This window comes from Schistocerca gregaria, unplaced genomic scaffold (genome assembly GCF_023897955.1).
Source record: "Schistocerca gregaria isolate iqSchGreg1 unplaced genomic scaffold, iqSchGreg1.2 ptg001369l, whole genome shotgun sequence".
Lineage (NCBI taxonomy): Eukaryota > Metazoa > Arthropoda > Insecta > Orthoptera > Acrididae > Schistocerca > Schistocerca gregaria.
In genome coordinates this window covers 137,457-159,631 of record NW_026062674.1, presented here as the reverse complement: position 1 = coordinate 159,631, position 22,175 = coordinate 137,457, and the positions used below count along the sequence as shown (strand labels likewise).

General features: G+C 54.0%; 41 non-coding genes across 41 annotated transcripts; all 41 read right to left on the bottom strand.

Annotated features, from left to right (window-relative positions):
* Positions 1–155: 155 nt before the first annotated feature.
* On the bottom strand, positions 156–237 carry Trnal-uag (transfer RNA leucine (anticodon UAG)). Its single transcript has one exon. It is a non-coding gene; the product is annotated as a tRNA-Leu (tRNA).
* Positions 238–827: 590 nt separating this feature from the next.
* Trnah-gug (transfer RNA histidin (anticodon GUG)) lies at positions 828–899 on the bottom strand. The gene has a single exon. It is a non-coding gene; the product is annotated as a tRNA-His (tRNA).
* Positions 900–1,273: 374 nt separating this feature from the next.
* On the bottom strand, positions 1,274–1,345 carry Trnae-cuc (transfer RNA glutamic acid (anticodon CUC)). The gene has a single exon. It is a non-coding gene; the product is annotated as a tRNA-Glu (tRNA).
* A 444-nt stretch (positions 1,346–1,789) lies between these two features.
* Positions 1,790–1,871, bottom strand: Trnal-uag (transfer RNA leucine (anticodon UAG)). Its single transcript has one exon. It is a non-coding gene; the product is annotated as a tRNA-Leu (tRNA).
* Positions 1,872–2,461: 590 nt separating this feature from the next.
* Positions 2,462–2,533, bottom strand: Trnah-gug (transfer RNA histidin (anticodon GUG)). Its single transcript has one exon. It is a non-coding gene; the product is annotated as a tRNA-His (tRNA).
* A 374-nt stretch (positions 2,534–2,907) lies between these two features.
* Trnae-cuc (transfer RNA glutamic acid (anticodon CUC)) lies at positions 2,908–2,979 on the bottom strand. The gene has a single exon. It is a non-coding gene; the product is annotated as a tRNA-Glu (tRNA).
* A 444-nt stretch (positions 2,980–3,423) lies between these two features.
* Trnal-uag (transfer RNA leucine (anticodon UAG)) lies at positions 3,424–3,505 on the bottom strand. The gene has a single exon. It is a non-coding gene; the product is annotated as a tRNA-Leu (tRNA).
* Positions 3,506–4,095: 590 nt separating this feature from the next.
* On the bottom strand, positions 4,096–4,167 carry Trnah-gug (transfer RNA histidin (anticodon GUG)). The gene has a single exon. It is a non-coding gene; the product is annotated as a tRNA-His (tRNA).
* Positions 4,168–4,541: 374 nt separating this feature from the next.
* On the bottom strand, positions 4,542–4,613 carry Trnae-cuc (transfer RNA glutamic acid (anticodon CUC)). The gene has a single exon. It is a non-coding gene; the product is annotated as a tRNA-Glu (tRNA).
* A 444-nt stretch (positions 4,614–5,057) lies between these two features.
* On the bottom strand, positions 5,058–5,139 carry Trnal-uag (transfer RNA leucine (anticodon UAG)). The gene has a single exon. It is a non-coding gene; the product is annotated as a tRNA-Leu (tRNA).
* A 590-nt stretch (positions 5,140–5,729) lies between these two features.
* Positions 5,730–5,801, bottom strand: Trnah-gug (transfer RNA histidin (anticodon GUG)). Its single transcript has one exon. It is a non-coding gene; the product is annotated as a tRNA-His (tRNA).
* A 374-nt stretch (positions 5,802–6,175) lies between these two features.
* On the bottom strand, positions 6,176–6,248 carry Trnae-cuc (transfer RNA glutamic acid (anticodon CUC)). Its single transcript has one exon. It is a non-coding gene; the product is annotated as a tRNA-Glu (tRNA).
* Positions 6,249–6,692: 444 nt separating this feature from the next.
* Positions 6,693–6,774, bottom strand: Trnal-uag (transfer RNA leucine (anticodon UAG)). Its single transcript has one exon. It is a non-coding gene; the product is annotated as a tRNA-Leu (tRNA).
* Positions 6,775–7,364: 590 nt separating this feature from the next.
* On the bottom strand, positions 7,365–7,436 carry Trnah-gug (transfer RNA histidin (anticodon GUG)). The gene has a single exon. It is a non-coding gene; the product is annotated as a tRNA-His (tRNA).
* A 374-nt stretch (positions 7,437–7,810) lies between these two features.
* Positions 7,811–7,882, bottom strand: Trnae-cuc (transfer RNA glutamic acid (anticodon CUC)). Its single transcript has one exon. It is a non-coding gene; the product is annotated as a tRNA-Glu (tRNA).
* Positions 7,883–8,326: 444 nt separating this feature from the next.
* Trnal-uag (transfer RNA leucine (anticodon UAG)) lies at positions 8,327–8,408 on the bottom strand. The gene has a single exon. It is a non-coding gene; the product is annotated as a tRNA-Leu (tRNA).
* A 590-nt stretch (positions 8,409–8,998) lies between these two features.
* Positions 8,999–9,070, bottom strand: Trnah-gug (transfer RNA histidin (anticodon GUG)). The gene has a single exon. It is a non-coding gene; the product is annotated as a tRNA-His (tRNA).
* Positions 9,071–9,444: 374 nt separating this feature from the next.
* On the bottom strand, positions 9,445–9,516 carry Trnae-cuc (transfer RNA glutamic acid (anticodon CUC)). The gene has a single exon. It is a non-coding gene; the product is annotated as a tRNA-Glu (tRNA).
* Positions 9,517–9,960: 444 nt separating this feature from the next.
* Trnal-uag (transfer RNA leucine (anticodon UAG)) lies at positions 9,961–10,042 on the bottom strand. The gene has a single exon. It is a non-coding gene; the product is annotated as a tRNA-Leu (tRNA).
* A 590-nt stretch (positions 10,043–10,632) lies between these two features.
* On the bottom strand, positions 10,633–10,704 carry Trnah-gug (transfer RNA histidin (anticodon GUG)). Its single transcript has one exon. It is a non-coding gene; the product is annotated as a tRNA-His (tRNA).
* Positions 10,705–11,078: 374 nt separating this feature from the next.
* On the bottom strand, positions 11,079–11,150 carry Trnae-cuc (transfer RNA glutamic acid (anticodon CUC)). Its single transcript has one exon. It is a non-coding gene; the product is annotated as a tRNA-Glu (tRNA).
* Positions 11,151–11,594: 444 nt separating this feature from the next.
* Trnal-uag (transfer RNA leucine (anticodon UAG)) lies at positions 11,595–11,676 on the bottom strand. The gene has a single exon. It is a non-coding gene; the product is annotated as a tRNA-Leu (tRNA).
* A 590-nt stretch (positions 11,677–12,266) lies between these two features.
* Positions 12,267–12,338, bottom strand: Trnah-gug (transfer RNA histidin (anticodon GUG)). Its single transcript has one exon. It is a non-coding gene; the product is annotated as a tRNA-His (tRNA).
* A 374-nt stretch (positions 12,339–12,712) lies between these two features.
* On the bottom strand, positions 12,713–12,784 carry Trnae-cuc (transfer RNA glutamic acid (anticodon CUC)). The gene has a single exon. It is a non-coding gene; the product is annotated as a tRNA-Glu (tRNA).
* Positions 12,785–13,228: 444 nt separating this feature from the next.
* Trnal-uag (transfer RNA leucine (anticodon UAG)) lies at positions 13,229–13,310 on the bottom strand. The gene has a single exon. It is a non-coding gene; the product is annotated as a tRNA-Leu (tRNA).
* A 590-nt stretch (positions 13,311–13,900) lies between these two features.
* On the bottom strand, positions 13,901–13,972 carry Trnah-gug (transfer RNA histidin (anticodon GUG)). Its single transcript has one exon. It is a non-coding gene; the product is annotated as a tRNA-His (tRNA).
* A 374-nt stretch (positions 13,973–14,346) lies between these two features.
* Trnae-cuc (transfer RNA glutamic acid (anticodon CUC)) lies at positions 14,347–14,418 on the bottom strand. The gene has a single exon. It is a non-coding gene; the product is annotated as a tRNA-Glu (tRNA).
* Positions 14,419–14,862: 444 nt separating this feature from the next.
* On the bottom strand, positions 14,863–14,944 carry Trnal-uag (transfer RNA leucine (anticodon UAG)). Its single transcript has one exon. It is a non-coding gene; the product is annotated as a tRNA-Leu (tRNA).
* Positions 14,945–15,534: 590 nt separating this feature from the next.
* On the bottom strand, positions 15,535–15,606 carry Trnah-gug (transfer RNA histidin (anticodon GUG)). The gene has a single exon. It is a non-coding gene; the product is annotated as a tRNA-His (tRNA).
* Positions 15,607–15,980: 374 nt separating this feature from the next.
* Trnae-cuc (transfer RNA glutamic acid (anticodon CUC)) lies at positions 15,981–16,052 on the bottom strand. The gene has a single exon. It is a non-coding gene; the product is annotated as a tRNA-Glu (tRNA).
* Positions 16,053–16,496: 444 nt separating this feature from the next.
* Trnal-uag (transfer RNA leucine (anticodon UAG)) lies at positions 16,497–16,578 on the bottom strand. Its single transcript has one exon. It is a non-coding gene; the product is annotated as a tRNA-Leu (tRNA).
* Positions 16,579–17,168: 590 nt separating this feature from the next.
* Trnah-gug (transfer RNA histidin (anticodon GUG)) lies at positions 17,169–17,240 on the bottom strand. The gene has a single exon. It is a non-coding gene; the product is annotated as a tRNA-His (tRNA).
* A 374-nt stretch (positions 17,241–17,614) lies between these two features.
* Trnae-cuc (transfer RNA glutamic acid (anticodon CUC)) lies at positions 17,615–17,686 on the bottom strand. Its single transcript has one exon. It is a non-coding gene; the product is annotated as a tRNA-Glu (tRNA).
* A 444-nt stretch (positions 17,687–18,130) lies between these two features.
* On the bottom strand, positions 18,131–18,212 carry Trnal-uag (transfer RNA leucine (anticodon UAG)). Its single transcript has one exon. It is a non-coding gene; the product is annotated as a tRNA-Leu (tRNA).
* A 590-nt stretch (positions 18,213–18,802) lies between these two features.
* On the bottom strand, positions 18,803–18,874 carry Trnah-gug (transfer RNA histidin (anticodon GUG)). Its single transcript has one exon. It is a non-coding gene; the product is annotated as a tRNA-His (tRNA).
* Positions 18,875–19,248: 374 nt separating this feature from the next.
* Trnae-cuc (transfer RNA glutamic acid (anticodon CUC)) lies at positions 19,249–19,320 on the bottom strand. Its single transcript has one exon. It is a non-coding gene; the product is annotated as a tRNA-Glu (tRNA).
* A 444-nt stretch (positions 19,321–19,764) lies between these two features.
* Trnal-uag (transfer RNA leucine (anticodon UAG)) lies at positions 19,765–19,846 on the bottom strand. The gene has a single exon. It is a non-coding gene; the product is annotated as a tRNA-Leu (tRNA).
* A 590-nt stretch (positions 19,847–20,436) lies between these two features.
* Positions 20,437–20,508, bottom strand: Trnah-gug (transfer RNA histidin (anticodon GUG)). The gene has a single exon. It is a non-coding gene; the product is annotated as a tRNA-His (tRNA).
* A 374-nt stretch (positions 20,509–20,882) lies between these two features.
* Positions 20,883–20,954, bottom strand: Trnae-cuc (transfer RNA glutamic acid (anticodon CUC)). The gene has a single exon. It is a non-coding gene; the product is annotated as a tRNA-Glu (tRNA).
* Positions 20,955–21,398: 444 nt separating this feature from the next.
* Trnal-uag (transfer RNA leucine (anticodon UAG)) lies at positions 21,399–21,480 on the bottom strand. Its single transcript has one exon. It is a non-coding gene; the product is annotated as a tRNA-Leu (tRNA).
* Positions 21,481–22,072: 592 nt separating this feature from the next.
* On the bottom strand, positions 22,073–22,144 carry Trnah-gug (transfer RNA histidin (anticodon GUG)). Its single transcript has one exon. It is a non-coding gene; the product is annotated as a tRNA-His (tRNA).
* Positions 22,145–22,175: the final 31 nt, after the last annotated feature.

Below are 22,175 nucleotides of genomic sequence, written 5' to 3'. Positions count from 1 at the left end.
TGTGGGGTTGGAACCCACGCCTCCGAAGTGACTGGTGCCTAAAACCAGCGCCTTAGACCGCTCGGCCACTCTACCTACACAACACGCGCGACACAGGAGCTGCGTCCTAGCCCACGACAACACACAGCAACGGCACAAAAATGAGACGTCAAAATTGGCAACGGTGGGATTCGAACCCACGCCTCCGAAGAGACTGGTGCCTAAAACCAGCGCCTTAGACCGCTCGGCCACGTTACCGTTATAGCGCCGACGACAATACGTTTCCTTTGTACTACAAAGATCACTTCGAAATGGAAATATCTCGGCAATCGCTGTAACATGTATTTCCTCTGCTCTCCCATTGGAAGCGTCTCTTTAGGCCATCCACAACAAGAAAATGCCGTGCCCGCCGTGTGGTAGCGGCGCCACTTGTCTGAAGCTGTCGTAGTTAAGGCGACAGCATCAAGAGACGTTTTCGTGCCGTGACCAGGTTTCGAACGCACGCGTCCGAAGAGACTGGTGCCTAAAACAAGCGCCTTAGATCGCTCGGCCACGCTACCTGCGCTACCTTCGGCCCCAGTGTTCCTAGCATTTGTAGAAACGGTGCACGCCACAGCTTCCTGCTCCGCTGTTCATCCAATCCGTCGCACCTCAAACAACTGCCCTTTTCGACTACAGAGAGCAGCGGACGTCTGCGCCTCACGGCCGCCGGCATTACGTGTTGGCGATGAAGTGGTAGTACAAACTGCGGACTGCGGAACACGAGTGAAAAATCAAGAAAGCACTGTGATTTCGAGTACTCGTGCACTATCGTCACTGCAACGGTAGCAAGGCAAAACTTTCAAAATTGCCGTGACCAGGATTCGAACCTGGGTTATTGCGGCCACAACGCAATGTCCTAACCACTAGACGATCACGGCCACGCACGCGCCCACGGAGGCAGCTGGCTGGAGTGCAAGTGGCGATACACAGCAAAGCCTAGGCCAAGGTGGACGCCACAGCAGTGTCAGACACGGTCTCCATCACGTGTATACGAGTAAATGAACGTGCCTGCGCTGTCAGGACACTAACTAGAGTGGTTAGCTACATTCACCTCCCTGGCAGTGTCTTGCAGTCCTCCAAGCCTCTTGACTATGGGTATGTGGCTCGATAACAAGTGAATAGACGCCGCATCTCTCTCGCCGTCAGGTGTAGCCGCGAATCATACTTAACGCAGCTTTGTGCACGCGTCAGCGTAGCGTCAGTCGAGCAAAGTCGGGACAAGTCGCATAAGAGGAGCAACAAAAACTCACGTTTCCGGTACCGGGAATCGAACCCGGGCCTCCTGGGTGAGAGCCAGGTATCCTAGCCACTAGACTACACCGGATTACGACGCCAGTGCTCTTCCTGCGAACGCAGCAACCAGCCACGATTAACTGACGACAACTGTAAGAAATACACTCTTTCACGTTATAGAACGGCATCCTCTGGACGCATTTCATGGAGACGAACGCCAGCAGTGACGAGAGCAAAAGGCGCCTACAAATCCTGTCGTTGCTCCACGTACTGTTCTACGACAATTCACGAAGCAGACGCTCACGCCTTGTTGTGCTGTTTCCTTTGCGGGCAATGGGTGCAGCTGTCTTCGACGCAGGAAACATTACACGTTTAGCAGCTGTGGGGTTGGAACCCACGCCTCCGAAGTGACTGGTGCCTAAAACCAGCGCCTTAGACCGCTCGGCCACTCTACCTACACAACACGCGCGACACAGGAGCTGCGTCCTAGCCCACGACAACACACAGCAACGGCACAAAAATGAGACGTCAAAATTGGCAACGGTGGGATTCGAACCCACGCCTCCGAAGAGACTGGTGCCTAAAACCAGCGCCTTAGACCGCTCGGCCACGTTACCGTTATAGCGCCGACGACAATACGTTTCCTTTGTACTACAAAGATCACTTCGAAATGGAAATATCTCGGCAATCGCTGTAACATGTATTTCCTCTGCTCTCCCATTGGAAGCGTCTCTTTAGGCCATCCACAACAAGAAAATGCCGTGCCCGCCGTGTGGTAGCGGCGCCACTTGTCTGAAGCTGTCGTAGTTAAGGCGACAGCATCAAGAGACGTTTTCGTGCCGTGACCAGGTTTCGAACGCACGCGTCCGAAGAGACTGGTGCCTAAAACAAGCGCCTTAGATCGCTCGGCCACGCTACCTGCGCTACCTTCGGCCCCAGTGTTCCTAGCATTTGTAGAAACGGTGCACGCCACAGCTTCCTGCTCCGCTGTTCATCCAATCCGTCGCACCTCAAACAACTGCCCTTTTCGACTACAGAGAGCAGCGGACGTCTGCGCCTCACGGCCGCCGGCATTACGTGTTGGCGATGAAGTGGTAGTACAAACTGCGGACTGCGGAACACGAGTGAAAAATCAAGAAAGCACTGTGATTTCGAGTACTCGTGCACTATCGTCACTGCAACGGTAGCAAGGCAAAACTTTCAAAATTGCCGTGACCAGGATTCGAACCTGGGTTATTGCGGCCACAACGCAATGTCCTAACCACTAGACGATCACGGCCACGCACGCGCCCACGGAGGCAGCTGGCTGGAGTGCAAGTGGCGATACACAGCAAAGCCTAGGCCAAGGTGGACGCCACAGCAGTGTCAGACACGGTCTCCATCACGTGTATACGAGTAAATGAACGTGCCTGCGCTGTCAGGACACTAACTAGAGTGGTTAGCTACATTCACCTCCCTGGCAGTGTCTTGCAGTCCTCCAAGCCTCTTGACTATGGGTATGTGGCTCGATAACAAGTGAATAGACGCCGCATCTCTCTCGCCGTCAGGTGTAGCCGCGAATCATACTTAACGCAGCTTTGTGCACGCGTCAGCGTAGCGTCAGTCGAGCAAAGTCGGGACAAGTCGCATAAGAGGAGCAACAAAAACTCACGTTTCCGGTACCGGGAATCGAACCCGGGCCTCCTGGGTGAGAGCCAGGTATCCTAGCCACTAGACTACACCGGATTACGACGCCAGTGCTCTTCCTGCGAACGCAGCAACCAGCCACGATTAACTGACGACAACTGTAAGAAATACACTCTTTCACGTTATAGAACGGCATCCTCTGGACGCATTTCATGGAGACGAACGCCAGCAGTGACGAGAGCAAAAGGCGCCTACAAATCCTGTCGTTGCTCCACGTACTGTTCTACGACAATTCACGAAGCAGACGCTCACGCCTTGTTGTGCTGTTTCCTTTGCGGGCAATGGGTGCAGCTGTCTTCGACGCAGGAAACATTACACGTTTAGCAGCTGTGGGGTTGGAACCCACGCCTCCGAAGTGACTGGTGCCTAAAACCAGCGCCTTAGACCGCTCGGCCACTCTACCTACACAACACGCGCGACACAGGAGCTGCGTCCTAGCCCACGACAACACACAGCAACGGCACAAAAATGAGACGTCAAAATTGGCAACGGTGGGATTCGAACCCACGCCTCCGAAGAGACTGGTGCCTAAAACCAGCGCCTTAGACCGCTCGGCCACGTTACCGTTATAGCGCCGACGACAATACGTTTCCTTTGTACTACAAAGATCACTTCGAAATGGAAATATCTCGGCAATCGCTGTAACATGTATTTCCTCTGCTCTCCCATTGGAAGCGTCTCTTTAGGCCATCCACAACAAGAAAATGCCGTGCCCGCCGTGTGGTAGCGGCGCCACTTGTCTGAAGCTGTCGTAGTTAAGGCGACAGCATCAAGAGACGTTTTCGTGCCGTGACCAGGTTTCGAACGCACGCGTCCGAAGAGACTGGTGCCTAAAACAAGCGCCTTAGATCGCTCGGCCACGCTACCTGCGCTACCTTCGGCCCCAGTGTTCCTAGCATTTGTAGAAACGGTGCACGCCACAGCTTCCTGCTCCGCTGTTCATCCAATCCGTCGCACCTCAAACAACTGCCCTTTTCGACTACAGAGAGCAGCGGACGTCTGCGCCTCACGGCCGCCGGCATTACGTGTTGGCGATGAAGTGGTAGTACAAACTGCGGACTGCGGAACACGAGTGAAAAATCAAGAAAGCACTGTGATTTCGAGTACTCGTGCACTATCGTCACTGCAACGGTAGCAAGGCAAAACTTTCAAAATTGCCGTGACCAGGATTCGAACCTGGGTTATTGCGGCCACAACGCAATGTCCTAACCACTAGACGATCACGGCCACGCACGCGCCCACGGAGGCAGCTGGCTGGAGTGCAAGTGGCGATACACAGCAAAGCCTAGGCCAAGGTGGACGCCACAGCAGTGTCAGACACGGTCTCCATCACGTGTATACGAGTAAATGAACGTGCCTGCGCTGTCAGGACACTAACTAGAGTGGTTAGCTACATTCACCTCCCTGGCAGTGTCTTGCAGTCCTCCAAGCCTCTTGACTATGGGTATGTGGCTCGATAACAAGTGAATAGACGCCGCATCTCTCTCGCCGTCAGGTGTAGCCGCGAATCATACTTAACGCAGCTTTGTGCACGCGTCAGCGTAGCGTCAGTCGAGCAAAGTCGGGACAAGTCGCATAAGAGGAGCAACAAAAACTCACGTTTCCGGTACCGGGAATCGAACCCGGGCCTCCTGGGTGAGAGCCAGGTATCCTAGCCACTAGACTACACCGGATTACGACGCCAGTGCTCTTCCTGCGAACGCAGCAACCAGCCACGATTAACTGACGACAACTGTAAGAAATACACTCTTTCACGTTATAGAACGGCATCCTCTGGACGCATTTCATGGAGACGAACGCCAGCAGTGACGAGAGCAAAAGGCGCCTACAAATCCTGTCGTTGCTCCACGTACTGTTCTACGACAATTCACGAAGCAGACGCTCACGCCTTGTTGTGCTGTTTCCTTTGCGGGCAATGGGTGCAGCTGTCTTCGACGCAGGAAACATTACACGTTTAGCAGCTGTGGGGTTGGAACCCACGCCTCCGAAGTGACTGGTGCCTAAAACCAGCGCCTTAGACCGCTCGGCCACTCTACCTACACAACACGCGCGACACAGGAGCTGCGTCCTAGCCCACGACAACACACAGCAACGGCACAAAAATGAGACGTCAAAATTGGCAACGGTGGGATTCGAACCCACGCCTCCGAAGAGACTGGTGCCTAAAACCAGCGCCTTAGACCGCTCGGCCACGTTACCGTTATAGCGCCGACGACAATACGTTTCCTTTGTACTACAAAGATCACTTCGAAATGGAAATATCTCGGCAATCGCTGTAACATGTATTTCCTCTGCTCTCCCATTGGAAGCGTCTCTTTAGGCCATCCACAACAAGAAAATGCCGTGCCCGCCGTGTGGTAGCGGCGCCACTTGTCTGAAGCTGTCGTAGTTAAGGCGACAGCATCAAGAGACGTTTTCGTGCCGTGACCAGGTTTCGAACGCACGCGTCCGAAGAGACTGGTGCCTAAAACAAGCGCCTTAGATCGCTCGGCCACGCTACCTGCGCTACCTTCGGCCCCAGTGTTCCTAGCATTTGTAGAAACGGTGCACGCCACAGCTTCCTGCTCCGCTGTTCATCCAATCCGTCGCACCTCAAACAACTGCCCTTTTCGACTACAGAGAGCAGCGGACGTCTGCGCCTCACGGCCGCCGGCATTACGTGTTGGCGATGAAGTGGTAGTACAAACTGCGGACTGCGGAACACGAGTGAAAAATCAAGAAAGCACTGTGATTTCGAGTACTCGTGCACTATCGTCACTGCAACGGTAGCAAGGCAAAACTTTCAAAATTGCCGTGACCAGGATTCGAACCTGGGTTATTGCGGCCACAACGCAATGTCCTAACCACTAGACGATCACGGCCACGCACGCGCCCACGGAGGCAGCTGGCTGGAGTGCAAGTGGCGATACACAGCAAAGCCTAGGCCAAGGTGGACGCCACAGCAGTGTCAGACACGGTCTCCATCACGTGTATACGAGTAAATGAACGTGCCTGCGCTGTCAGGACACTAACTAGAGTGGTTAGCTACATTCACCTCCCTGGCAGTGTCTTGCAGTCCTCCAAGCCTCTTGACTATGGGTATGTGGCTCGATAACAAGTGAATAGACGCCGCATCTCTCTCGCCGTCAGGTGTAGCCGCGAATCATACTTAACGCAGCTTTGTGCACGCGTCAGCGTAGCGTCAGTCGAGCAAAGTCGGGACAAGTCGCATAAGAGGAGCAACAAAAACTCACGTTTCCGGTACCGGGAATCGAACCCGGGCCTCCTGGGTTGAGAGCCAGGTATCCTAGCCACTAGACTACACCGGATTACGACGCCAGTGCTCTTCCTGCGAACGCAGCAACCAGCCACGATTAACTGACGACAACTGTAAGAAATACACTCTTTCACGTTATAGAACGGCATCCTCTGGACGCATTTCATGGAGACGAACGCCAGCAGTGACGAGAGCAAAAGGCGCCTACAAATCCTGTCGTTGCTCCACGTACTGTTCTACGACAATTCACGAAGCAGACGCTCACGCCTTGTTGTGCTGTTTCCTTTGCGGGCAATGGGTGCAGCTGTCTTCGACGCAGGAAACATTACACGTTTAGCAGCTGTGGGGTTGGAACCCACGCCTCCGAAGTGACTGGTGCCTAAAACCAGCGCCTTAGACCGCTCGGCCACTCTACCTACACAACACGCGCGACACAGGAGCTGCGTCCTAGCCCACGACAACACACAGCAACGGCACAAAAATGAGACGTCAAAATTGGCAACGGTGGGATTCGAACCCACGCCTCCGAAGAGACTGGTGCCTAAAACCAGCGCCTTAGACCGCTCGGCCACGTTACCGTTATAGCGCCGACGACAATACGTTTCCTTTGTACTACAAAGATCACTTCGAAATGGAAATATCTCGGCAATCGCTGTAACATGTATTTCCTCTGCTCTCCCATTGGAAGCGTCTCTTTAGGCCATCCACAACAAGAAAATGCCGTGCCCGCCGTGTGGTAGCGGCGCCACTTGTCTGAAGCTGTCGTAGTTAAGGCGACAGCATCAAGAGACGTTTTCGTGCCGTGACCAGGTTTCGAACGCACGCGTCCGAAGAGACTGGTGCCTAAAACAAGCGCCTTAGATCGCTCGGCCACGCTACCTGCGCTACCTTCGGCCCCAGTGTTCCTAGCATTTGTAGAAACGGTGCACGCCACAGCTTCCTGCTCCGCTGTTCATCCAATCCGTCGCACCTCAAACAACTGCCCTTTTCGACTACAGAGAGCAGCGGACGTCTGCGCCTCACGGCCGCCGGCATTACGTGTTGGCGATGAAGTGGTAGTACAAACTGCGGACTGCGGAACACGAGTGAAAAATCAAGAAAGCACTGTGATTTCGAGTACTCGTGCACTATCGTCACTGCAACGGTAGCAAGGCAAAACTTTCAAAATTGCCGTGACCAGGATTCGAACCTGGGTTATTGCGGCCACAACGCAATGTCCTAACCACTAGACGATCACGGCCACGCACGCGCCCACGGAGGCAGCTGGCTGGAGTGCAAGTGGCGATACACAGCAAAGCCTAGGCCAAGGTGGACGCCACAGCAGTGTCAGACACGGTCTCCATCACGTGTATACGAGTAAATGAACGTGCCTGCGCTGTCAGGACACTAACTAGAGTGGTTAGCTACATTCACCTCCCTGGCAGTGTCTTGCAGTCCTCCAAGCCTCTTGACTATGGGTATGTGGCTCGATAACAAGTGAATAGACGCCGCATCTCTCTCGCCGTCAGGTGTAGCCGCGAATCATACTTAACGCAGCTTTGTGCACGCGTCAGCGTAGCGTCAGTCGAGCAAAGTCGGGACAAGTCGCATAAGAGGAGCAACAAAAACTCACGTTTCCGGTACCGGGAATCGAACCCGGGCCTCCTGGGTGAGAGCCAGGTATCCTAGCCACTAGACTACACCGGATTACGACGCCAGTGCTCTTCCTGCGAACGCAGCAACCAGCCACGATTAACTGACGACAACTGTAAGAAATACACTCTTTCACGTTATAGAACGGCATCCTCTGGACGCATTTCATGGAGACGAACGCCAGCAGTGACGAGAGCAAAAGGCGCCTACAAATCCTGTCGTTGCTCCACGTACTGTTCTACGACAATTCACGAAGCAGACGCTCACGCCTTGTTGTGCTGTTTCCTTTGCGGGCAATGGGTGCAGCTGTCTTCGACGCAGGAAACATTACACGTTTAGCAGCTGTGGGGTTGGAACCCACGCCTCCGAAGTGACTGGTGCCTAAAACCAGCGCCTTAGACCGCTCGGCCACTCTACCTACACAACACGCGCGACACAGGAGCTGCGTCCTAGCCCACGACAACACACAGCAACGGCACAAAAATGAGACGTCAAAATTGGCAACGGTGGGATTCGAACCCACGCCTCCGAAGAGACTGTTGCCTAAAACCAGCGCCTTAGACCGCTCGGCCACGTTACCGTTATAGCGCCGACGACAATACGTTTCCTTTGTACTACAAAGATCACTTCGAAATGGAAATATCTCGGCAATCGCTGTAACATGTATTTCCTCTGCTCTCCCATTGGAAGCGTCTCTTTAGGCCATCCACAACAAGAAAATGCCGTGCCCGCCGTGTGGTAGCGGCGCCACTTGTCTGAAGCTGTCGTAGTTAAGGCGACAGCATCAAGAGACGTTTTCGTGCCGTGACCAGGTTTCGAACGCACGCGTCCGAAGAGACTGGTGCCTAAAACAAGCGCCTTAGATCGCTCGGCCACGCTACCTGCGCTACCTTCGGCCCCAGTGTTCCTAGCATTTGTAGAAACGGTGCACGCCACAGCTTCCTGCTCCGCTGTTCATCCAATCCGTCGCACCTCAAACAACTGCCCTTTTCGACTACAGAGAGCAGCGGACGTCTGCGCCTCACGGCCGCCGGCATTACGTGTTGGCGATGAAGTGGTAGTACAAACTGCGGACTGCGGAACACGAGTGAAAAATCAAGAAAGCACTGTGATTTCGAGTACTCGTGCACTATCGTCACTGCAACGGTAGCAAGGCAAAACTTTCAAAATTGCCGTGACCAGGATTCGAACCTGGGTTATTGCGGCCACAACGCAATGTCCTAACCACTAGACGATCACGGCCACGCACGCGCCCACGGAGGCAGCTGGCTGGAGTGCAAGTGGCGATACACAGCAAAGCCTAGGCCAAGGTGGACGCCACAGCAGTGTCAGACACGGTCTCCATCACGTGTATACGAGTAAATGAACGTGCCTGCGCTGTCAGGACACTAACTAGAGTGGTTAGCTACATTCACCTCCCTGGCAGTGTCTTGCAGTCCTCCAAGCCTCTTGACTATGGGTATGTGGCTCGATAACAAGTGAATAGACGCCGCATCTCTCTCGCCGTCAGGTGTAGCCGCGAATCATACTTAACGCAGCTTTGTGCACGCGTCAGCGTAGCGTCAGTCGAGCAAAGTCGGGACAAGTCGCATAAGAGGAGCAACAAAAACTCACGTTTCCGGTACCGGGAATCGAACCCGGGCCTCCTGGGTGAGAGCCAGGTATCCTAGCCACTAGACTACACCGGATTACGACGCCAGTGCTCTTCCTGCGAACGCAGCAACCAGCCACGATTAACTGACGACAACTGTAAGAAATACACTCTTTCACGTTATAGAACGGCATCCTCTGGACGCATTTCATGGAGACGAACGCCAGCAGTGACGAGAGCAAAAGGCGCCTACAAATCCTGTCGTTGCTCCACGTACTGTTCTACGACAATTCACGAAGCAGACGCTCACGCCTTGTTGTGCTGTTTCCTTTGCGGGCAATGGGTGCAGCTGTCTTCGACGCAGGAAACATTACACGTTTAGCAGCTGTGGGGTTGGAACCCACGCCTCCGAAGTGACTGGTGCCTAAAACCAGCGCCTTAGACCGCTCGGCCACTCTACCTACACAACACGCGCGACACAGGAGCTGCGTCCTAGCCCACGACAACACACAGCAACGGCACAAAAATGAGACGTCAAAATTGGCAACGGTGGGATTCGAACCCACGCCTCCGAAGAGACTGGTGCCTAAAACCAGCGCCTTAGACCGCTCGGCCACGTTACCGTTATAGCGCCGACGACAATACGTTTCCTTTGTACTACAAAGATCACTTCGAAATGGAAATATCTCGGCAATCGCTGTAACATGTATTTCCTCTGCTCTCCCATTGGAAGCGTCTCTTTAGGCCATCCACAACAAGAAAATGCCGTGCCCGCCGTGTGGTAGCGGCGCCACTTGTCTGAAGCTGTCGTAGTTAAGGCGACAGCATCAAGAGACGTTTTCGTGCCGTGACCAGGTTTCGAACGCACGCGTCCGAAGAGACTGGTGCCTAAAACAAGCGCCTTAGATCGCTCGGCCACGCTACCTGCGCTACCTTCGGCCCCAGTGTTCCTAGCATTTGTAGAAACGGTGCACGCCACAGCTTCCTGCTCCGCTGTTCATCCAATCCGTCGCACCTCAAACAACTGCCCTTTTCGACTACAGAGAGCAGCGGACGTCTGCGCCTCACGGCCGCCGGCATTACGTGTTGGCGATGAAGTGGTAGTACAAACTGCGGACTGCGGAACACGAGTGAAAAATCAAGAAAGCACTGTGATTTCGAGTACTCGTGCACTATCGTCACTGCAACGGTAGCAAGGCAAAACTTTCAAAATTGCCGTGACCAGGATTCGAACCTGGGTTATTGCGGCCACAACGCAATGTCCTAACCACTAGACGATCACGGCCACGCACTCGCCCACGGAGGCAGCTGGCTGGAGTGCAAGTGGCGATACACAGCAAAGCCTAGGCCAAGGTGGACGCCACAGCAGTGTCAGACACGGTCTCCATCACGTGTATACGAGTAAATGAACGTGCCTGCGCTGTCAGGACACTAACTAGAGTGGTTAGCTACATTCACCTCCCTGGCAGTGTCTTGCAGTCCTCCAAGCCTCTTGACTATGGGTATGTGGCTCGATAACAAGTGAATAGACGCCGCATCTCTCTCGCCGTCAGGTGTAGCCGCGAATCATACTTAACGCAGCTTTGTGCACGCGTCAGCGTAGCGTCAGTCGAGCAAAGTCGGGACAAGTCGCATAAGAGGAGCAACAAAAACTCACGTTTCCGGTACCGGGAATCGAACCCGGGCCTCCTGGGTGAGAGCCAGGTATCCTAGCCACTAGACTACACCGGATTACGACGCCAGTGCTCTTCCTGCGAACGCAGCAACCAGCCACGATTAACTGACGACAACTGTAAGAAATACACTCTTTCACGTTATAGAACGGCATCCTCTGGACGCATTTCATGGAGACGAACGCCAGCAGTGACGAGAGCAAAAGGCGCCTACAAATCCTGTCGTTGCTCCACGTACTGTTCTACGACAATTCACGAAGCAGACGCTCACGCCTTGTTGTGCTGTTTCCTTTGCGGGCAATGGGTGCAGCTGTCTTCGACGCAGGAAACATTACACGTTTAGCAGCTGTGGGGTTGGAACCCACGCCTCCGAAGTGACTGGTGCCTAAAACCAGCGCCTTAGACCGCTCGGCCACTCTACCTACACAACACGCGCGACACAGGAGCTGCGTCCTAGCCCACGACAACACACAGCAACGGCACAAAAATGAGACGTCAAAATTGGCAACGGTGGGATTCGAACCCACGCCTCCGAAGAGACTGGTGCCTAAAACCAGCGCCTTAGACCGCTCGGCCACGTTACCGTTATAGCGCCGACGACAATACGTTTCCTTTGTACTACAAAGATCACTTCGAAATGGAAATATCTCGGCAATCGCTGTAACATGTATTTCCTCTGCTCTCCCATTGGAAGCGTCTCTTTAGGCCATCCACAACAAGAAAATGCCGTGCCCGCCGTGTGGTAGCGGCGCCACTTGTCTGAAGCTGTCGTAGTTAAGGCGACAGCATCAAGAGACGTTTTCGTGCCGTGACCAGGTTTCGAACGCACGCGTCCGAAGAGACTGGTGCCTAAAACAAGCGCCTTAGATCGCTCGGCCACGCTACCTGCGCTACCTTCGGCCCCAGTGTTCCTAGCATTTGTAGAAACGGTGCACGCCACAGCTTCCTGCTCCGCTGTTCATCCAATCCGTCGCACTTCAAACAACTGCCCTTTTCGACTACAGAGAGCAGCGGACGTCTGCGCCTCACGGCCGCCGGCATTACGTGTTGGCGATGAAGTGGTAGTACAAACTGCGGACTGCGGAACACGAGTGAAAAATCAAGAAAGCACTGTGATTTCGAGTACTCGTGCACTATCGTCACTGCAACGGTAGCAAGGCAAAACTTTCAAAATTGCCGTGACCAGGATTCGAACCTGGGTTATTGCGGCCACAACGCAATGTCCTAACCACTAGACGATCACGGCCACGCACTCGCCCACGGAGGCAGCTGGCTGGAGTGCAAGTGGCGATACACAGCAAAGCCTAGGCCAAGGTGGACGCCACAGCAGTGTCAGACACGGTCTCCATCACGTGTATACGAGTAAATGAACGTGCCTGCGCTGTCAGGACACTAACTAGAGTGGTTAGCTACATTCACCTCCCTGGCAGTGTCTTGCAGTCCTCCAAGCCTCTTGACTATGGGTATGTGGCTCGATAACAAGTGAATAGACGCCGCATCTCTCTCGCCGTCAGGTGTAGCCGCGAATCATACTTAACGCAGCTTTGTGCACGCGTCAGCGTAGCGTCAGTCGAGCAAAGTCGGGACAAGTCGCATAAGAGGAGCAACAAAAACTCACGTTTCCGGTACCGGGAATCGAACCCGGGCCTCCTGGGTGAGAGCCAGGTATCCTAGCCACTAGACTACACCGGATTACGACGCCAGTGCTCTTCCTGCGAACGCAGCAACCAGCCACGATTAACTGACGACAACTGTAAGAAATACACTCTTTCACGTTATAGAACGGCATCCTCTGGACGCATTTCATGGAGACGAACGCCAGCAGTGACGAGAGCAAAAGGCGCCTACAAATCCTGTCGTTGCTCCACGTACTGTTCTACGACAATTCACGAAGCAGACGCTCACGCCTTGTTGTGCTGTTTCCTTTGCGGGCAATGGGTGCAGCTGTCTTCGACGCAGGAAACATTACACGTTTAGCAGCTGTGGGGTTGGAACCCACGCCTCCGAAGTGACTGGTGCCTAAAACCAGCGCCTTAGACCGCTCGGCCACTCTACCTACACAACACGCGCGACACAGGAGCTGCGTCCTAGCCCACGACAACACACAGCAACGGCACAAAAATGAGACGTCAAAATTGGCAACGGTGGGATTCGAACCCACGCCTCCGAAGAGACTGGTGCCTAAAACCAGCGCCTTAGACCGCTCGGCCACGTTACCGTTATAGCGCCGACGACAATACGTTTCCTTTGTACTACAAAGATCACTTCGAAATGGAAATATCTCGGCAATCGCTGTAACATGTATTTCCTCTGCTCTCCCATTGGAAGCGTCTCTTTAGGCCATCCACAACAAGAAAATGCCGTGCCCGCCGTGTGGTAGCGGCGCCACTTGTCTGAAGCTGTCGTAGTTAAGGCGACAGCATCAAGAGACGTTTTCGTGCCGTGACCAGGTTTCGAACGCACGCGTCCGAAGAGACTGGTGCCTAAAACAAGCGCCTTAGATCGCTCGGCCACGCTACCTGCGCTACCTTCGGCCCCAGTGTTCCTAGCATTTGTAGAAACGGTGCACGCCACAGCTTCCTGCTCCGCTGTTCATCCAATCCGTCGCACCTCAAACAACTGCCCTTTTCGACTACAGAGAGCAGCGGACGTCTGCGCCTCACGGCCGCCGGCATTACGTGTTGGCGATGAAGTGGTAGTACAAACTGCGGACTGCGGAACACGAGTGAAAAATCAAGAAAGCACTGTGATTTCGAGTACTCGTGCACTATCGTCACTGCAACGGTAGCAAGGCAAAACTTTCAAAATTGCCGTGACCAGGATTCGAACCTGGGTTATTGCGGCCACAACGCAATGTCCTAACCACTAGACGATCACGGCCACGCACGCGCCCACGGAGGCAGCTGGCTGGAGTGCAAGTGGCGATACACAGCAAAGCCTAGGCCAAGGTGGACGCCACAGCAGTGTCAGACACGGTCTCCATCACGTGTATACGAGTAAATGAACGTGCCTGCGCTGTCAGGACACTAACTAGAGTGGTTAGCTACATTCACCTCCCTGGCAGTGTCTTGCAGTCCTCCAAGCCTCTTGACTATGGGTATGTGGCTCGATAACAAGTGAATAGACGCCGCATCTCTCTCGCCGTCAGGTGTAGCCGCGAATCATACTTAACGCAGCTTTGTGCACCCGTCAGCGTAGCGTCAGTCGAGCAAAGTCGGGACAAGTCGCATAAGAGGAGCAACAAAAACTCACGTTTCCGGTACCGGGAATCGAACCCGGGCCTCCTGGGTGAGAGCCAGGTATCCTAGCCACTAGACTACACCGGATTACGACGCCAGTGCTCTTCCTGCGAACGCAGCAACCAGCCACGATTAACTGACGACAACTGTAAGAAATACACTCTTTCACGTTATAGAACGGCATCCTCTGGACGCATTTCATGGAGACGAACGCCAGCAGTGACGAGAGCAAAAGGCGCCTACAAATCCTGTCGTTGCTCCACGTACTGTTCTACGACAATTCACGAAGCAGACGCTCACGCCTTGTTGTGCTGTTTCCTTTGCGGGCAATGGGTGCAGCTGTCTTCGACGCAGGAAACATTACACGTTTAGCAGCTGTGGGGTTGGAACCCACGCCTCCGAAGTGACTGGTGCCTAAAACCAGCGCCTTAGACCGCTCGGCCACTCTACCTACACAACACGCGCGACACAGGAGCTGCGTCCTAGCCCACGACAACACACAGCAACGGCACAAAAATGAGACGTCAAAATTGGCAACGGTGGGATTCGAACCCACGCCTCCGAAGAGACTGGTGCCTAAAACCAGCGCCTTAGACCGCTCGGCCACGTTACCGTTATAGCGCCGACGACAATACGTTTCCTTTGTACTACAAAGATCACTTCGAAATGGAAATATCTCGGCAATCGCTGTAACATGTATTTCCTCTGCTCTCCCATTGGAAGCGTCTCTTTAGGCCATCCACAACAAGAAAATGCCGTGCCCGCCGTGTGGTAGCGGCGCCACTTGTCTGAAGCTGTCGTAGTTAAGGCGACAGCATCAAGAGACGTTTTCGTGCCGTGACCAGGTTTCGAACGCACGCGTCCGAAGAGACTGGTGCCTAAAACAAGCGCCTTAGATCGCTCGGCCACGCTACCTGCGCTACCTTCGGCCCCAGTGTTCCTAGCATTTGTAGAAACGGTGCACGCCACAGCTTCCTGCTCCGCTGTTCATCCAATCCGTCGCACCTCAAACAACTGCCCTTTTCGACTACAGAGAGCAGCGGACGTCTGCGCCTCACGGCCGCCGGCATTACGTGTTGGCGATGAAGTGGTAGTACAAACTGCGGACTGCGGAACACGAGTGAAAAATCAAGAAAGCACTGTGATTTCGAGTACTCGTGCACTATCGTCACTGCAACGGTAGCAAGGCAAAACTTTCAAAATTGCCGTGACCAGGATTCGAACCTGGGTTATTGCGGCCACAACGCAATGTCCTAACCACTAGACGATCACGGCCACGCACGCGCCCACGGAGGCAGCTGGCTGGAGTGCAAGTGGCGATACACAGCAAAGCCTAGGCCAAGGTGGACGCCACAGCAGTGTCAGACACGGTCTCCATCACGTGTATACGAGTAAATGAACGTGCCTGCGCTGTCAGGACACTAACTAGAGTGGTTAGCTACATTCACCTCCCTGGCAGTGTCTTGCAGTCCTCCAAGCCTCTTGACTATGGGTATGTGGCTCGATAACAAGTGAATAGACGCCGCATCTCTCTCGCCGTCAGGTGTAGCCGCGAATCATACTTAACGCAGCTTTGTGCACGCGTCAGCGTAGCGTCAGTCGAGCAAAGTCGGGACAAGTCGCATAAGAGGAGCAACAAAAACTCACGTTTCCGGTACCGGGAATCGAACCCGGGCCTCCTGGGTGAGAGCCAGGTATCCTAGCCACTAGACTACACCGGATTACGACGCCAGTGCTCTTCCTGCGAACGCAGCAACCAGCCACGATTAACTGACGACAACTGTAAGAAATACACTCTTTCACGTTATAGAACGGCATCCTCTGGACGCATTTCATGGAGACGAACGCCAGCAGTGACGAGAGCAAAAGGCGCCTACAAATCCTGTCGTTGTTCCACGTACTGTTCTACGACAATTCACGAAGCAGACGCTCACGCCTTGTTGTGCTGTTTCCTTTGCGGGCAATGGGTGCAGCTGTCTTCGACGCAGGAAACATTACACGTTTAGCAGCTGTGGGGTTGGAACCCACGCCTCCGAAGTGACTGGTGCCTAAAACCAGCGCCTTAGACCGCTCGGCCACTCTACCTACACAACACGCGCGACACAGGAGCTGCGTCCTAGCCCACGACAACACACAGCAACGGCACAAAAATGAGACGTCAAAATTGGCAACGGTGGGATTCGAACCCACGCCTCCGAAGAGACTGGTGCCTAAAACCAGCGCCTTAGACCGCTCGGCCACGTTACCGTTATAGCGCCGACGACAATACGTTTCCTTTGTACTACAAAGATCACTTCGAAATGGAAATATCTCGGCAATCGCTGTAACATGTATTTCCTCTGCTCTCCCATTGGAAGCGTCTCTTTAGGCCATCCACAACAAGAAAATGCCGTGCCCGCCGTGTGGTAGCGGCGCCACTTGTCTGAAGCTGTCGTAGTTAAGGCGACAGCATCAAGAGACGTTTTCGTGCCGTGACCAGGTTTCGAACGCACGCGTCCGAAGAGACTGGTGCCTAAAACAAGCGCCTTAGATCGCTCGGCCACGCTACCTGCGCTACCTTCGGCCCCAGTGTTCCTAGCATTTGTAGAAACGGTGCACGCCACAGCTTCCTGCTCCGCTGTTCATCCAATCCGTCGCACCTCAAACAACTGCCCTTTTCGACTACAGAGAGCAGCGGACGTCTGCGCCTCACGGCCGCCGGCATTACGTGTTGGCGATGAAGTGGTAGTACAAACTGCGGACTGCGGAACACGAGTGAAAAATCAAGAAAGCACTGTGATTTCGAGTACTCGTGCACTATCGTCACTGCAACGGTAGCAAGGCAAAACTTTCAAAATTGCCGTGACCAGGATTCGAACCTGGGTTATTGCGGCCACAACGCAATGTCCTAACCACTAGACGATCACGGCCACGCACGCGCCCACGGAGGCAGCTGGCTGGAGTGCAAGTGGCGATACACAGCAAAGCCTAGGCCAAGGTGGACGCCACAGCAGTGTCAGACACGGTCTCCATCACGTGTATACGAGTAAATGAACGTGCCTGCGCTGTCAGGACACTAACTAGAGTGGTTAGCTACATTCACCTCCCTGGCAGTGTCTTGCAGTCCTCCAAGCCTCTTGACTATGGGTATGTGGCTCGATAACAAGTGAATAGACGCCGCATCTCTCTCGCCGTCAGGTGTAGCCGCGAATCATACTTAACGCAGCTTTGTGCACGCGTCAGCGTAGCGTCAGTCGAGCAAAGTCGGGACAAGTCGCATAAGAGGAGCAACAAAAACTCACGTTTCCGGTACCGGGAATCGAACCCGGGCCTCCTGGGTGAGAGCCAGGTATCCTAGCCACTAGACTACACCGGATTACGACGCCAGTGCTCTTCCTGCGAACGCAGCAACCAGCCACGATTAACTGACGACAACTGTAAGAAATACACTCTTTCACGTTATAGAACGGCATCCTCTGGACGCATTTCATGGAGACGAACGCCAGCAGTGACGAGAGCAAAAGGCGCCTACAAATCCTGTCGTTGCTCCACGTACTGTTCTACGACAATTCACGAAGCAGACGCTCACGCCTTGTTGTGCTGTTTCCTTTGCGGGCAATGGGTGCAGCTGTCTTCGACGCAGGAAACATTACACGTTTAGCAGCTGTGGGGTTGGAACCCACGCCTCCGAAGTGACTGGTGCCTAAAACCAGCGCCTTAGACCGCTCGGCCACTCTACCTACACAACACGCGCGACACAGGAGCTGCGTCCTAGCCCACGACAACACACAGCAACGGCACAAAAATGAGACGTCAAAATTGGCAACGGTGGGATTCGAACCCACGCCTCCGAAGAGACTGGTGCCTAAAACCAGCGCCTTAGACCGCTCGGCCACGTTACCGTTATAGCGCCGACGACAATACGTTTCCTTTGTACTACAAAGATCACTTCGAAATGGAAATATCTCGGCAATCGCTGTAACATGTATTTCCTCTGCTCTCCCATTGGAAGCGTCTCTTTAGGCCATCCACAACAAGAAAATGCCGTGCCCGCCGTGTGGTAGCGGCGCCACTTGTCTGAAGCTGTCGTAGTTAAGGCGACAGCATCAAGAGACGTTTTCGTGCCGTGACCAGGTTTCGAACGCACGCGTCCGAAGAGACTGGTGCCTAAAACAAGCGCCTTAGATCGCTCGGCCACGCTACCTGCGCTACCTTCGGCCCCAGTGTTCCTAGCATTTGTAGAAACGGTGCACGCCACAGCTTCCTGCTCCGCTGTTCATCCAATCCGTCGCACCTCAAACAACTGCCCTTTTCGACTACAGAGAGCAGCGGACGTCTGCGCCTCACGGCCGCCGGCATTACGTGTTGGCGATGAAGTGGTAGTACAAACTGCGGACTGCGGAACACGAGTGAAAAATCAAGAAAGCACTGTGATTTCGAGTACTCGTGCACTATCGTCACTGCAACGGTAGCAAGGCAAAACTTTCAAAATTGCCGTGACCAGGATTCGAACCTGGGTTATTGCGGCCACAACGCAATGTCCTAACCACTAGACGATCACGGCCACGCACTCGCCCACGGAGGCAGCTGGCTGGAGTGCAAGTGGCGATACACAGCAAAGCCTAGGCCAAGGTGGACGCCACAGCAGTGTCAGACACGGTCTCCATCACGTGTATACGAGTAAATGAACGTGCCTGCGCTGTCAGGACACTAACTAGAGTGGTTAGCTACATTCACCTCCCTGGCAGTGTCTTGCAGTCCTCCAAGCCTCTTGACTATGGGTATGTGGCTCGATAACAAGTGAATAGACGCCGCATCTCTCTCGCCGTCAGGTGTAGCCGCGAATCATACTTAACGCAGCTTTGTGCACGCGTCAGCGTAGCGTCAGTCGAGCAAAGTCGGGACAAGTCGCATAAGAGGAGCAACAAAAACTCACGTTTCCGGTACCGGGAATCGAACCCGGGCCTCCTGGGTGAGAGCCAGGTATCCTAGCCACTAGACTACACCGGATTACGACGCCAGTGCTCTTCCTGCGAACGCAGCAACCAGCCACGATTAACTGACGACAACTGTAAGAAATACACTCTTTCACGTTATAGAACGGCATCCTGTGGACGCATTTCATGGAGACGAACGCCAGCAGTGACGAGAGCAAAAGGCGCCTACAAATCCTGTCGTTGCTCCACGTACTGTTCTACGACAATTCACGAAGCAGACGCTCACGCCTTGTTGTGCTGTTTCCTTTGCGGGCAATGGGTGCAGCTGTCTTCGACGCAGGAAACATTACACGTTTAGCAGCTGTGGGGTTGGAACCCACGCCTCCGAAGTGACTGGTGCCTAAAACCAGCGCCTTAGACCGCTCGGCCACTCTACCTACACAACACGCGCGACACAGGAGCTGCGTCCTAGCCCACGACAACACACAGCAACGGCACAAAAATGAGACGTCAAAATTGGCAACGGTGGGATTCGAACCCACGCCTCCGAAGAGACTGGTGCCTAAAACCAGCGCCTTAGACCGCTCGGCCACGTTACCGTTATAGCGCCGACGACAATACGTTTCCTTTGTACTACAAAGATCACTTCGAAATGGAAATATCTCGGCAATCGCTGTAACATGTATTTCCTCTGCTCTCCCATTGGAAGCGTCTCTTTAGGCCATCCACAACAAGAAAATGCCGTGCCCGCCGTGTGGTAGCGGCGCCACTTGTCTGAAGCTGTCGTAGTTAAGGCGACAGCATCAAGAGACGTTTTCGTGCCGTGACCAGGTTTCGAACGCACGCGTCCGAAGAGACTGGTGCCTAAAACAAGCGCCTTAGATCGCTCGGCCACGCTACCTGCGCTACCTTCGGCCCCAGTGTTCCTAGCATTTGTAGAAACGGTGCACGCCACAGCTTCCTGCTCCGCTGTTCATCCAATCCGTCGCACCTCAAACAACTGCCCTTTTCGACTACAGAGAGCAGCGGACGTCTGCGCCTCACGGCCGCCGGCATTACGTGTTGGCGATGAAGTGGTAGTACAAACTGCGGACTGCGGAACACGAGTGAAAAATCAAGAAAGCACTGTGATTTCGAGTACTCGTGCACTATCGTCACTGCAACGGTAGCAAGGCAAAACTTTCAAAATTGCCGTGACCAGGATTCGAACCTGGGTTATTGCGGCCACAACGCAATGTCCTAACCACTAGACGATCACGGCCACGCACGCGCCCACGGAGGCAGCTGGCTGGAGTGCAAGTGGCGATACACAGCAAAGCCTAGGCCAAGGTGGACGCCACAGCAGTGTCAGACACGGTCTCCATCACGTGTATACGAGTAAATGAACGTGCCTGCGCTGTCAGGACACTAACTAGAGTGGTTAGCTACATTCACCTCCCTGGCAGTGTCTTGCAGTCCTCCAAGCCTCTTGACTATGGGTATGTGGCTCGATAACAAGTGAATAGACGCCGCATCTCTCTCGCCGTCAGGTGTAGCCGCGAATCATACTTAACGCAGCTTTGTGCACGCGTCAGCGTAGCGTCAGTCGAGCAAAGTCGGGACAAGTCGCATAAGAGGAGCAACAAAAACTCACGTTTCCGGTACCGGGAATCGAACCCGGGCCTCCTGGGTGAGAGCCAGGTATCCTAGCCACTAGACTACACCGGATTACGACGCCAGTGCTCTTCCTGCGAACGCAGCAACCAGCCACGATTAACTGACGACAACTGTAAGAAATACACTCTTTCACGTTATAGAACGGCATCCTCTGGACGCATTTCATGGAGACGAACGCCAGCAGTGACGAGAGCAAAAGGCGCCTACAAATCCTGTCGTTGCTCCACGTGCTGTTCTACGACAATTCACGAAGCAGACGCTCACGCCTTGTTGTGCTGTTTCCTTTGCGGGCAATGGGTGCAGCTGTCTTCGACGCAGGAAACATTACACGTTTAGCAGCTGTGGGGTTGGAACCCACGCCTCCGAAGTGACTGGTGCCTAAAACCAGCGCCTTAGACCGCTCGGCCACTCTACCTACACAACACGCGCGACACAGGAGCTGCGTCCTAGCCCACGACAACACACAGCAACGGCACAAAAATGAGACGTCAAAATTGGCAACGGTGGGATTCGAACCCACGCCTCCGAAGAGACTGGTGCCTAAAACCAGCGCCTTAGACCGCTCGGCCACGTTACCGTTATAGCGCCGACGACAATACGTTTCCTTTGTACTACAAAGATCACTTCGAAATGGAAATATCTCGGCAATCGCTGTAACATGTATTTCCTCTGCTCTCCCATTGGAAGCGTCTCTTTAGGCCATCCACAACAAGAAAATGCCGTGCCCGCCGTGTGGTAGCGGCGCCACTTGTCTGAAGCTGTCGTAGTTAAGGCGACAGCATCAAAAGAGACGTTTTCGTGCCGTGACCAGGTTTCGAACGCACGCGTCCGAAGAGACTGGTGCCTAAAACAAGCGCCTTAGATCGCTCGGCCACGCTACCTGCGCTACCTTCGGCCCCAGTGTTCCTAGCATTTGTAGAAACGGTGCACGCCACAGCTTCCTGCTCCGCTGTTCATCCAATCCGTCGCACCTCAAACAACTGCCCTTTTCGACTACAGAGAGCAGCGGACGTCTGCGCCTCACGGCCGCCGGCATTACGTGTTGGCGATGAAGTGGTAGTACAAACTGCGGACTGCGGAACACGAGTGAAAAATCAAGAAAGCACTGTGATTTCGAGTACTCGTGCACTATCGTCACTGCAACGGTAGCAAGGCAAAACTTTCAAAATTGCCGTGACCAGGATTCGAACCTGGGTTATTGCGGCCACAACGCAATGTCCTAACCACTAGACGATCACGGCCACGCACGCGCCCACGGAGGCAGCTGGCTGG